Source organism: Bubalus kerabau, chromosome 8 (assembly GCF_029407905.1).
Source record: "Bubalus kerabau isolate K-KA32 ecotype Philippines breed swamp buffalo chromosome 8, PCC_UOA_SB_1v2, whole genome shotgun sequence".
Lineage (NCBI taxonomy): Eukaryota > Metazoa > Chordata > Mammalia > Artiodactyla > Bovidae > Bubalus > Bubalus kerabau.
This window is the reverse complement of record NC_073631.1, coordinates 22,339,206-22,352,348: the sequence shown is the minus strand read 5'-3', so window position 1 is coordinate 22,352,348 and position 13,143 is coordinate 22,339,206. Positions and strand designations below refer to the sequence as shown.

General features: G+C 41.0%; 1 long non-coding RNA gene across 10 annotated transcripts in view; it reads right to left on the bottom strand.

Annotated features, from left to right (window-relative positions):
- LOC129658957 (uncharacterized) overlaps positions 1 to 13,143 on the bottom strand; it is a 134,672-nt gene that overhangs the window by 20,798 nt on the left and 100,731 nt on the right. For 6 of the 10 annotated variants that reach the window (XR_008717615.1, XR_008717623.1, XR_008717620.1 and 3 more), the window contains one exon: positions 3,760 to 3,859. The exons of the other annotated variants lie outside the window; for them this stretch is intronic. This is a non-coding gene — a long non-coding RNA (uncharacterized LOC129658957). The remainder of the gene's footprint in view (positions 1 to 3,759; positions 3,860 to 13,143) is intronic. 10 annotated transcript variants of the gene reach the window in all.

Genomic DNA, 13,143 nt, shown 5'->3' with positions numbered 1-13,143 from the left:
CCCATTTGTCCAAAATGGTTGAGAAAGAATCTATTACCATTACGTGAAGAATCTTGCTAAGTCTTACACCCTTGAAATTGTTGAGTGGAATAAACTGTTACTACTAATGATATAGTTATAACACTATACAATGGCATTCATTCAGAAAGCAGATAAGTGTCCTCCTACCTATACTGTTAAAATTAAATGAATTCATAGGTCAAAATTATGTTATGAAAATCCAAGGTGACCTTACTCATAAATTGATTACCTTTTGCAACATTACATGTATGAAGTAATCTAGATTCAGTGTGACCTAATACTAGGGAGCATACTGGAAGTTGGCCTTTTGTTAGGAAAGGTACAGGGAGGCTATTTTGGACAAATGAAGGTTACTATATTCATGTTTATAACATGAAAATAGCCTTATTTTTGTTCTTGGCATAAGTCAATAATGAGTTAAATACTTTACTGGGATTTCATCAAAACAGTATTCCTCCTGTTCATTCTAAGAATTCAGGAGGGGAATATAGTAGTAACTTGTCTATTGACACTTTTGCCTTACCAAAATGGTCTGTGAGCCCACAAAGATTAAGAATCACTGTTCTGTAAGTACGAAGGTCTGCTTGGTTGGGGGGGAAAAAAAGAAAAATATTGACACAGTATTATTTTGTTGGACTGTTTCCATTTAAATGACATAGAAGTGACATAACTGATCTTGAAAGGGGGTGATTTGCTCATTCATCAATATCTAAGCTAGGAAACTGACTATAATCCTTATTTCAAAGCCTTTTCGAGGACACTACAGTGTAGCTTAAAGCTAATTTGAAAAGCGGTTCATAAAAGCATGTTCTTAATTATAGCAAAGCACAAAGTACCTGTAATAAGACTAATATTTATTGAATTATCACACATAAGACACACATAAGACTCTGCTAGATATTGTAAAATATTAGTAATGGCTTTTGTTTACATGCATATCTAAGACATTCAAAAGAAGGGGAAAAGCTTAATGAGTGAAAATGACGCACACATCACCCTTCATCTATTTGGTGTTCAAACTTGGTGAACATTTCTCCTCATGTAATATCTGTGTGTCAGGCCATGCTGGCAGGCGTGGGCTATATGTCTGCTCCACCCTCAGGCAGGTGGCAGTGGTCCCAGCAGCTTAATCCGAACCCTCTTAAGTTCCTAGACATTTCAAGACAAAGTCAGTTATTTAAAACTTCTCACAGGAAGCAAGTAACGCCTCTCAATTTTTCCTAACCTCCAACTCGCTATATACCCTTGCTCCTTTACAATGATCAATGCCTGGTCTCTTGTCCAGTCTGCTCCCTTAGCAACAACTAGTCTTGTCTGCTTCCCCTAGAACCATCTAAACATGCCTACATTTTTAATAAGAAAAGAGGTGACTACCTATATCTCTTTTCTGTTGGAGTCAAAGTGTCACTTAGAGTGTGAACAGTTTGGTTTAAACAGAATTGTACCAGTCAAAGACATGGATAAAGAAAGGAAAGCTGTGGAGGACGTTCCCCCCTCCCCACACCCCACAAAAAGACCTTTTCTGTAAAAATGTCAATTCTTACCTTAGATTTAGTCCTACCCAGTACTCCCCCCTCCACCAACCTTCCCCTTGCGTCTCTGTACACGTCCTACCCTGTGAGACAGCAAGGGAGGCCTGCAGCTCTCAAAACGGACAAAAAAAGAGCCTGTCCTTAGGCTGAATCAAGGTTTGAATAGCCTTGCAAGAATCAGGCTTCCCAAATGGCCCAGGGTCTCACTATCTGTAAATATATTATCAAATTAAAATGTGTTTCTTGTTCTGTTTCCCCTCTAAGCTTGAGGGTGTTGAAAGAAGAGCAGTCCGTGAACACATCTGTGAGGAATCAGGTCAGACAACCATCTTCCCTGGGTCTGGTTGCGATGTGAGAACTGAAATTGCTGCCTGTCCGCTCTGGTGCTGCCCTCTGGTGGCCGGAGCTAACAGAGCAGGATTTCAGGGTCTGAAACAGGAGTGTGGGCCCCGCAGACGGGACTGTAAAAAGGATATTATGCGGTGTGATACGATAATTCTGTATCTAGCAGGGACACTGAAAAATGGGTATGTCTACATTGTTAAATGAACAAAACAAATGCTAAATGGATAGCGTTAATTTTGTAGCTTTATGTTTTTGTGCTTCTACCAAGCCTGATCTTAAAATGGGCAAATTTTATGAAGACACTTAGTTGTGAGAGTCATGTTTCCAGCGATCAAAAATCTCTAGTCTATTTAGACTGTCCTTGGATGTCAGTCTTCCCGTGTTTTGTAGATTTTTTTTTTTTTAAGCAATAGTTTCTAGATTACCTGCTTTGAATGCTCACTGAGCTTCTCTCAACTATTTTTCAGGACTCTATTTATTTTTTTTTAAATAAACATTAAGATTTCCTTTCTGGTACTTTTTTCTTGCCTATTTTTAGCACAGAGATTTTGAAGCAATCAGTATCTGTCATTGTAAAATATAACTTTATTAAATTTGCAATGTCTTTCTATAAATTATAACCCCCTAAATGTGTTTTTTTTTGGTTAATTTAATTACCTGAGTATTTATTTTGTTTAAATAAGAAGGCAGCTGTCTAAGAAGTTTTTGTTAATATTACTTTGTAAATTGTGTAATGTAATTTATTTTAAATTATGTACATTTCTTTTTTAATGCACAAGAGGTCTATGTACAATTTACTACAGATTTGCAAATACTGTCACTAAGCTTTACTCAGTTAATACAGATGGCATGTGAAGATGTAATATGCTTTTTTACATTTTCATATGGGTTATTTGTAAATAACTGTTGCTGATAAACATAAAACACGGAGATCATTTTCATTCTACTTGTGTGTATCTGTGTTTTAATTTGCATCCTTTGCTGCTGAAGTGTGGGTTAACATTTATCTTCAGTGAAAAAAACACCTTTTTACTACCATATTGCCCTCTCTTGGGTCTTTTTGTTTACAATCCCAATTTAGAAAGTTTGAGAGATGCAAACCTTTAAGTGTCTGCAGAAGCCACAGTTTAATCATCCTGGACAAAGGACCCCTTGGTTTCGAGTACATTACAAGGTAGGAAGCAGCAGAGGATGCTGAGACACGCTGGAACACTGCGGTACAGCGCTTCTCCCCCTCAGTCAGAAGGCACGCCACTCCCTGTCCCTTCTCCCTGTGTCTACCAGCAGGGGACTAACCCTCAGGTGGAAGCTCATACGTGAATAAATTAAGATTCCTTCACTCCAAATTAAGATGCACATGTTAACAAATTCTGAAAGGGATGCACAAATTAGATGAATCATTGCAATTATTGTTAGGGTAGCTTGCAACTAAAACATTTTTTGAAATCGCTATTTGCTAAAATATAGCTAATAAGGAAGGAACCTGTTAAACACAGTATATAAAGCTCAAAATATATAGCTAGACTCAAATGCCTGATGAAAACACAGTGATTTGCAGCCTCCTTATTTTCTATCTTGTTCATTACAACTGATTCAAGAGGAGAATTTTTAAAATAACTGACGTAGCTCTAGGTACTTGGACATTCATAGTCAAATCACTAACTTCATTTTTTATTTTGCAACTCTAATTTATGTCCTGCAAACACAAATATGAACATGTTGCTGGTTGGTCTGAGTCCCTAGTGATTCCTTTCATTACACACCAAATGTACTCCAAAGAAAAGCCACCACACACTACAATTTACAGGTCTTGTCAATGTCCATTAGTCTGGAAACAGTATGTCCATACAGAAGTGCTTACCTGCAGTCAGGCTTTCTGATATTGCATCTTTTTTTTTCCCCCCTTTTTCTTTCAAGGATCACTCCCTCTCCCGCTTTCCACCTTCTGCCATAGCATCTCCCTGCCAAGGGAAATCAAGTTACCAATCTGATATATGTTCAGCCATGTTTTTCTCCCTGATCATACAATCTTATGAATATGATGGTGACAGGGGTGGAAAAAGAGAAGACAGAAAAATGAGTTAAATTTAGATACAATTGTAAAATAGCTTCATTTCTTTTCCCATTACTATTTCAAATAGAGTGAAATGTCCTTTGTCCTCCCCTTGGCAGCACCCAAGGCAAATCCCATAGCTTTTTGGTCACAATTTGAGTTATGGAAAAGACTCAGTCCAGGCCAGAACAAAACCTCAGTCTGTCTCATGGTTTTTCATTTCTCTGGTGACTAGCAACTCTGAACAATGTCTGTCTTTCCTGTCTGTGTTGGCTATTGGGTTTGGTCCTCTCTTACATATCATCTTTAAATGGCAATTCTGGCTCTACCAAAGTAATTGTTAATTTTAGGCCATCAGCGAAATTTAAACTTTTGGGTAAAGAAAAATTTCTGAATTTTTTTTCTCCACAATCTAGTTTTCTATCCCAAGCAGAGATGATATTAACAAGGGCCCATGCCTCTTCATTGTCCCCAGCTCTCTGCTTTTTCCTCAGGATGCTCACTGTCCTCTCTTGATGGCCTTTGAGGCCAGTGTCGCATGGAGGTGATGAAGTTGGAACCAAATCTTCTCTTAAAACCACACACTTTCCTTAGAGCTCTGCCCTTACTGTTCTCTCTACCTGGAACACTCTTCCCCTTGATATAAGCCTGGCATCTCCCTCACTTCATGCAGGTCTCTGCTCAAATGCGACCTCCTATGAGAAGTCTTCCTTGACTACCTTTATCCCTTTTATTTCTTCTTGCCGTTTTTTAGTTTTCTCTGTGGTCCTGATTTTATATATCTTTTTGGCCTGAGGTTGTGTTTTTACTCTCTCTCAGATATACAGGAGAGAGGCCAAGTCTTTATCTGTTTTGTTCCTCACCTGGAATCAAGTCCAACACATAGTAAGAACAAATTCTTGTTGGATGATTAAATGAACCGAAGAAGTAGTGAACTGTGAGGTTAATGGACAAAGAATCATTAAGGTTAATTAGCAGATCAGTTATAAAGAGACCACTAAGGTTAATTGACCAACTAATTCATTCAAAGCTTCAAGTTGTCAGTTCTCTGTCATGAATCATTTTATATCATTTCACTTTCCAGAAATATGTTCACCTAACCTACTCAGAAAACACAATATTGTGACATGGGAAGAGCAGTAACAGGGCAGGCAAAGAAATTATATCAGTAATGATGAGCCTGGCATCAGAGAGGAGTGACAGCTGGGGACGTGCCAGCAAGATGTGGGTGACGGGATTTGGAAACCTATCTTGAGAATGTAAAATTCTCTGGAGTCTGTAAAAGAATTCTTTCATAGCTTTCTCTTATTTTCACTTCATTGCATGGAAAATTCCAGTGGGAGACATGAGTGAGCAGGGAATACGGGAAAATAAAGGAGGCAGGCAATCACAAATTTCTAAAAAAAAAAAAAACAACAACCCTTGTTCCAGGATCCAAAAGCAGCCTGACTCTTCTACTAAGTCTTACACTGTATTAATTTACTTTGTTGTATAATATAATACCAATAATATCTTGAGTGTCCCTTGGACTACAAGGAGATCAAACCAGTCAATCCTAAAGGAAATCAACCCTGAATATTCACCAGAAGGACTGAAGCTGAAGCTCCAATACTCTGGTCACCTGATGCAGAGAGCCAACTCATTAGGAAAGACCCTGATGCTGGGAAAGATTGATAGCAGGAGGAGAAGGGGACGATGGAGGATGAGATGGTTGGATGGCATCATCAGCTCAATGGACATGAATCTGAGTAAACTCCAGGAGATGGTGAAGGACAGGGAGACCTGGCGTGCTGCAGTCCATGAAGTCACAAAGACTCAGACACGACTTAGAAACTGAACAATAATACCACCAAGTGATACACTATTTGCTTGCTTTAAAGCAGAAATACAACAATAAGAACAGAATAAAATTGCAATTCAGTGTTTCCCAAATCCCCATTACTCATTTTGGAAGAATGGAGGTGGACATTCAGCAAACGTGTAAATACGTGAAATTAAACATTTAAAATCCATTCCTTCTAGAATACAGTGTCTTGATTTCATGGAAAAGTGAAAAGAATTTCAAGATCAGAGTCAGTTGGTGAGTCTAGGACTATGTTCCCCACAACCCACTGCCTTTCATAAACATAGTGATGAAAACCCAGTCAAATCACATCTAGTTTGACAGCTGATGTATAACTATACCCTTTCACAATTTATCTTTATAAAAGGCTCCCTCATTTATAATATTCATCTGGAGATTTTGGTGTTTATCACTTTTTACTGTCTTTGCCAAAAGGCTACATGTCTTCTGATTACACTACCTGCTACCTACTGCAAAAATAATTTTAAAAAGTATCCTAACTGTAGAAGGTGTCATAATGGATAGGATTTTTATCTGATATCTGCTTTAAAAAATTCTTAAAAGTTACAAGAAAATTATTTTTTGTATGTTCATTCTAATGTCTATATGTAAGAATCCACAGCAAAAGCAAATTAAAATGTCTCCTATAATGAAGTAGATAATGATGTACTGAAGCTATGTCTAGTAGTAATTATGATATAATGGCATGTTGCAAGAAGATTATGGCAACATTTGTTCAGCAATAGAAACTAAAGAGGACTTTGATACAATTCTCTTGAGAATAGGCATCATATTTGCCTTCAAAAGTTAATAATCCCTAGTCAAAAATATTTTAGTATATTTATGGATCCATGCCAAGGCAGATGTAGCGGTAAATTAGTACAATTCTTAGATAACAGCGCCATGCCTAGACACAGTCCACAAGTTTTAAAAGCAGTACCTTCCACTGAGAGTTACCGGATCCTGCCTATTATACAAAGCTTGTTTTTAAAAAAAAACAAAACAAAGCAAAACTAAGAAGAGATCAAAAAAAATCATTGACTGAAAGATCCTTCTTACTTTTTGGTAGGATATAAGAACAGTGTCAGAAGAAAAAGAAAATGTAAGTGACTTTTAAACTTATAAAAAAGATTCTCGTGAATATCAGAAAGTGCCATTTAAAATGAAAACCCTGTGGATGAAGGAAAATGTTGTGACATGATCTTACCAAGTATGAGGCAAAGTAGATTTTTGTTTATACTAATGAGGAAAATATTAAGTCAATGAAGGGCGATGTAGCACTTTCTTAAATTAAAAATAAACATGTCTTTTGACTTAGTAATTCCATAGAGTAGGAAGGAAGGATAGATAATAGAGGACAAGTGTGGTATGTGTGTACACTGTGTGTGTGTGTGCGTGTGACAAAGATGACAAGTAGGTAGGTGGATAATTGATACAAAGCCTGTGCACAGTGATAGAGTATACGGATATGTATCACATTTGTGGTTATAAACATATGGAAGCAACATAATGTAAAAGTTTAAATAAATTATGGTGCATTCATAACACACAATACTATGCAATATTCTGTAAGATCCTCTTATTTCTGTCTTTAATTTTTCAGAACTGAAGACTGGCAAAAAAATTAGTGAAAAAGTCATAGCGCACACATATTCACAAAATATTTCTAAGTTACGCTCTAGAAGTAGTCTTCAAACCATGTATTTTCAGTGTTACAAACGACTGGAAATTGAGAGTCTAGATTTTTGCTACAGAATGAAACTCAAAAATATTTCATGGGGATGATGTACGTATAAAGCCAACTTAGAAAATGGTTACGATTGAGGACACTTCAATATAAATAAAAGGAAAGATAATGTTAAATATGTGTCATTTGGAATGGATTTTTTTTCTAAGTCCCTATCTTCCAAAATAACTACCCAAACGACAACAACCCTGTGGCTGGTTGCTGCTAATGTGAGACTAGATGTGGAAGTGCCAAAGAAATAACAAGAAAAGAACCAGCCTGCAGTTTGGTAATTGCCTGGAGTTAAATTTAATGAACTGAAAAGGAAGGTTTCTGCAACATTAGGGGGAGCAGCTGGAGAAAGAAACCCGTTCCTATCTGTGATGGTCGGTGCTTACCAGCTAATGAGCAGGACATTTGCAGCTCATCAGATTTAAAAAAAAAAAAAAAAACACACAACACTCATGTGAAAGCTCAGAGAACTGATAATTGTCTTTCTGATTAGATACCCAGCCTCAATTTTTGAAGCTAATTAAGTGGGGGGTGGGGGGGAATCTCCAAAAATTTGCATTAGATGGCTCTGGGGGGAAAAAAAGCAGAACAAATGTTTATCTAATTGTATCCTCACTATCAGTTCTGTTCAGTCTCTCAGTTGTGTCTGACTCTTTGTAACCCCATGAACCGCAGCACGCCAGGCCTCCCTGTCCATCACCAACTCCCGGAGTTTACCCAAACTCATGTCCATTGAGTCGGTGATGCCATCCAGCCATCTCATCCTCTGTCGTCTCCTTATCCTCCTGCCCCCAATCCCTCCCAGCATCAGTCTTTTCCCATGAGTCAACTCTTCGCATGAGGTGGCCAAAGTACTGGAGTTTCAGCTTTAGCATCATTCCTTCCAAAGAAATCCCAGGGCTGATCTCCTTCAGAATGGACTGGTTGGATCTCCTTGCAGTCCAAGGGACTCTCAAGAGTCGTCTCCAACACCACAGTTCAAAAGCATCGATTCTTCGGTGCTCACCTTTCTTCTTTATTGACTATCCTCACTGTATATCTTCTGAAACACTCTGTTAGAACTTGGTTGTGAAGACCAAACACAAGAAGCATGTAAGAAACTTTTATCTTCCATTCAGGAGTAAAATACTGGGAATTAAACATCACTGGCCAATACAAAGGTAGCTGAAATGGAAGGCTAAATGCCACATGAAAACATTCAGTTCTAATATACCAAGATTGCTGCAATAATATAAGTGCTGGAAAGCTGGGGTTTTTTTTTATTACTTTATAGAAGAAATTACAGTTATCACTGTGAGTCTGAGAAGACCACTTGGTTAGTGAGATGTCTGAAACCTTCTCAATCAGACTGAGAAGCGGTGTTCACTGAACACAGGCAGTGGTGGGTGGTCTCTCTCTCATTCATTCATTTACAGTTGAGGAGAACCTACTGGGTGCCAGGTTCCAGTCTAGGCCTGAATGGTGGGAGGTGAGAAAGAAGAAACCCAAAACTGCCCTTACTGATAACATGATCCAATGAGGGGAAAGCCAGTAAAGAAATAAGGAACACGTCATTGTAAATCAACTATATTCCAATAAATTTAAAAAAAAAAAAATAAGGAAATGTGTTTGTTGATGGACATGGCCATGGAGAAAATAAAGGATACGGTGAGAGTGAATGTTAGAGCACAGCAGTGGAGACCCCCGTATAAGCGTGATACTTTGTATTCCTGCCCCCAGTTCCACCGGGCAGGGTGGGGGAGACGAGTGAGGATCCACCGTGCCACCTGCAAGCAATTCCCTGAGAGAATCCTACTCCGAGCAGACGCTGCCTCCCCAGAGAAAGCATCCACTCTCCAGGCTGCCAGTTCAGCACCACAAGAAGGACCTGAGCCCAACCCGGGTGCCGGTTCCAAGTCCAGGCTAACACCAGATTGGCTATAAACCAGAGGTTCCCGTGATCCAAACTCAGGATAAATCCACTGTCCAGAGCGGCTCAACCATCAACAACAACAAAAGCTACAACCTAGCAAAAAGATATCCTTCATCCAAAAAAAGCAGCAGCCCCCAGGCAGCAGTAGGCTTCCCTTGTGGCTCAGCCGGTAAAACGTCTGCCTACAATGCAGGAGACCTGGGTTCGATCTCTGGGTCGGGAAGTTCCCCTGGAGAAGGAAATGGCACCCCACTCCAGTATTCTAGCCTGGAAAATCCCGTGGCTGGAGAAGCCCGGTAGGCTACAGTCCATGGCGTCGCAAAGAGTCAGACATGACTGAGCGACTTCACAGGCAGCAGTAGGAGGGGCTCCAACATGATAAAGTCAACTCCCATAGACGCACGCCTTGGCAGGCCGCAAACTGGAGGACAGTTTTCCAGTTCCGCACAAGTTCTCCCACAGGCGTGAGAGTGCTCAGCCCCGCCTGTGTCAGGATTCCCAGCCTGAGGGGCATGGCACCTGGAGGAGGAGTCCCCCAGAGAATCTAATTTGAAAGCAAGCTCAGGGGGCGCAGTGGTAAAGAACCTGCCTGCCAATACAGGAGACACGGGTTCAGTCCCTGGGTTGGGAAGATCCCCTGGAGGAAGGCAGAGCAACCCACTCCAGTATTCTCGCCTGGAGAAGCCTGCCGGGCTACAGCCCACGGGGTCGCAAGGAGTCAGACACGACTGAGCGTGTGTGCGTGCACACACACACACACACGGTTTGGTTGCAAGACTCCACGGGACTGAGAAAAAGAGATACTCCACTCGGGACACGGAGAGGCTCCAGGACACAGGGGGAAGGCAGTTACACTCTAAGACACCCAACCGAACCTGCCTGCCCACAGTTGAGGGATCACCCGCAGAGACGGCCGGTGTCAGCAGGGACCCACGGCGGGGAGAAACACCGGCAGCAGCAGCTGTGGGAATGGCTTACTGGAGCGAGCCCCACTGGAAGCTGCCAGTACCGCACCCAACAGCTTGCAGGCTCCTGACCTCAGGAAACACCTGGGGTAGGTGAAGGAGTAAAAATGACAGCGCAGGCTCTCAAAGAGTCAGTTACAAAAGTTAATTGAATTCACACTGATTACAAAAGAAAAAAAGTATATACAAAGATCCTCACCACTTCACATTATCACAGAAGTGCAAATCAGAACTTCCAAGAGGTACCACATCCCACCGATCAGAATAGACATCCTCAAAAAGTCTATAAGCACTCAAACCTGGAAGGGGCTTGGGGAAAAGGGAACCCTCCTAAGCTGACACTGGGCATGTAAATTGCTAAAAAGTCGCTGGGAGAACAGCATTGGGGTTCCTTAAAATCCTCAAGAAACATATACCATGAGATTCAGGAAAACTATTCTTGGATGTATATCCCAAGAAAACTAATTGGAAAACAACTTGCAGCCCAACATTCCTGGCAGCACAGTTTATAGCAGCCACCATACAGGAACAGCCATAATGTCAATCGATGGCTGAATCCATAAACACGGTGTTCTATAGACATACAAGGCAATGCTACTCAGCCATCAAAAAAAAAAAAAAAAAAATGAAATCATGCCTCCGGCAGCAACCTACAAGGAACTAGCAATGATCATACTCAGCGAGGTAAGTCTGACAGAGGAAGACGCACATCGTGGCAGCCCTCGTGGGTAGAATCTGAAACTTGATAAAAAGTGCCTCAATTACAAAACAAAAACAGACCCGCAGACTCTGAAAACCCAACCAGTGTCACTGAAGGCCAATCAGAGCTGAGAGTTTTCAATCAGGATGTTTGGAGTTACATATAAACACTCACGTGTGTAAAAACTGGTCATCAACAAGGACCTTTGACAGAGCAAACGGAGCCCCAACAATCCCCTGCTGCTGCTGCTGCTAATTCGCTTCAGTCGTGTCCAACTCTGTGCAACCCCATAGATGGCAGCCCACCAGGCTCCCCTGTCCCTGGGATTCTCCAGGCAAGAATACTGGAGTGGGTTGCCATTTTCTTCTCCAATGCATGAAAGTGAAAAGTGAAAGTGAAGTCGCTCAGTTGTGTCCGACTCTTAGCGACCCCATGGACTGTAGCCTACCAGGCTCCTCCGTCCATGGGATTTTCCAGGCGAGAGTACTGGAGTGGGGTGCCATTGCCTTCTCTGAACAATCTCCTATGATACCCTAAAGGGACAAAAGCTCAAAAAAAAAAAGGCCAAGATATATACCAATCTATACCTCAATCAACTTGTTTTACACCCGAAACAAACACAGCACTGGAAATCAACTACACTCCAGTAGAGAACAGTCCTTGACAATGGCTATGATATTCCCGCAGGAGACCACCTGCAATGCAAAAGACCCGAGATTGACCTCTGGGTCAGGAAGATCCCCTGGAGAAGGAAATGACAATCCATTCCAGCATTCTTACCTGGAGAATTCCATGGACAAAGGAGCCTGGCAGCTACCATCCACGGGTCCCAAGAGTCTGAACTGGCTTAGCGACTAAGCCACCAACAAAACCACCATTATATTCGGCTGGCCTCCATAACCCAGGCTACAGTCACATCCCTGGATCCTTGGAGCCTTGGGTCCCAAGTATGAACTGCCCTTGGGCTGAGGGAACTGAGAAAAATGTACCCAGTTAGATGTATAGTGATTGTCCTGTTGGGAAAAAATCAAAATCTCCAGGTCAGGGCTGGCCGCTCACAGTGAAACCAAGCCTAGGAATCCAAAGGAAGTTGTACCTTTATTTCAAGATATGAAAAATGATGCGGTCTTTACCTCTCCGGTAATGAGTTTCTATCTGAAAAGTTGTTCTCTAGAGTTCACTCACAGAAAGAGCAACAGCAGTCCAAGAAGGGCAGATTTGACAGGGTTGATATTTGAATCGAGCGGACATTGAATGGGATTGTGGAAAAATTGATGAGACCCAGGCCTTGGGCATGTTTCACTCTCTTTGTCAGAACAGGACTTGACTAAGGCACTGGCATCCCAATAATCAGGTTGTTACTTGTAACAACAACTTTACCAGTGCTCAGGGAAACTTAAAACTACAAGACCAACGAGGCTCCAAATGAGTCTTCTCCTTAACACATTGCCTGGGTAGGGAACAGAATAAGGATTATAAAAAGACCGACTGTTGAGAAACAGATTCTTAAAGTTAATTTTAATTACATGGCCACCCTATGTTATTCAGATTTGAAGTCAATATCAAAGAGGTATCCCCTACCATCTATCAGAATGGACATCTTCAAAAGGTATACAAAAAAATAAATAATGGGCGGGACCGGGAGAAGAAAAAGCCCTCCTGGCCCATCGTAGGTATAAAAATAGATAAGACCTTCATAGAGAACACCATTGTTCTATTGAAAAATTTCGAAACGCTTTTAGAATAACACCTGGAAATCACAAGATGATTATGTATATCTCCATAAACTCTAACTGGAAAAGAGACTTGGAACACTATTGACAGCAGTCAAGATTTGGAAGCCACCATAATATCCATCAACAGACGAACGCATAAACACCATGTGGTATGTACAAAGAAGGGACACATACTCAGCCATCAAACACAGTGAAATCAGGTCGGTGGCAGCAAGCTACAAGGCCCTAGGGATTCTCTTACTCAGATATTTGTGACAGGCAGAGAGCGATCATACAGTACACCTGGAGGGTGAAATTC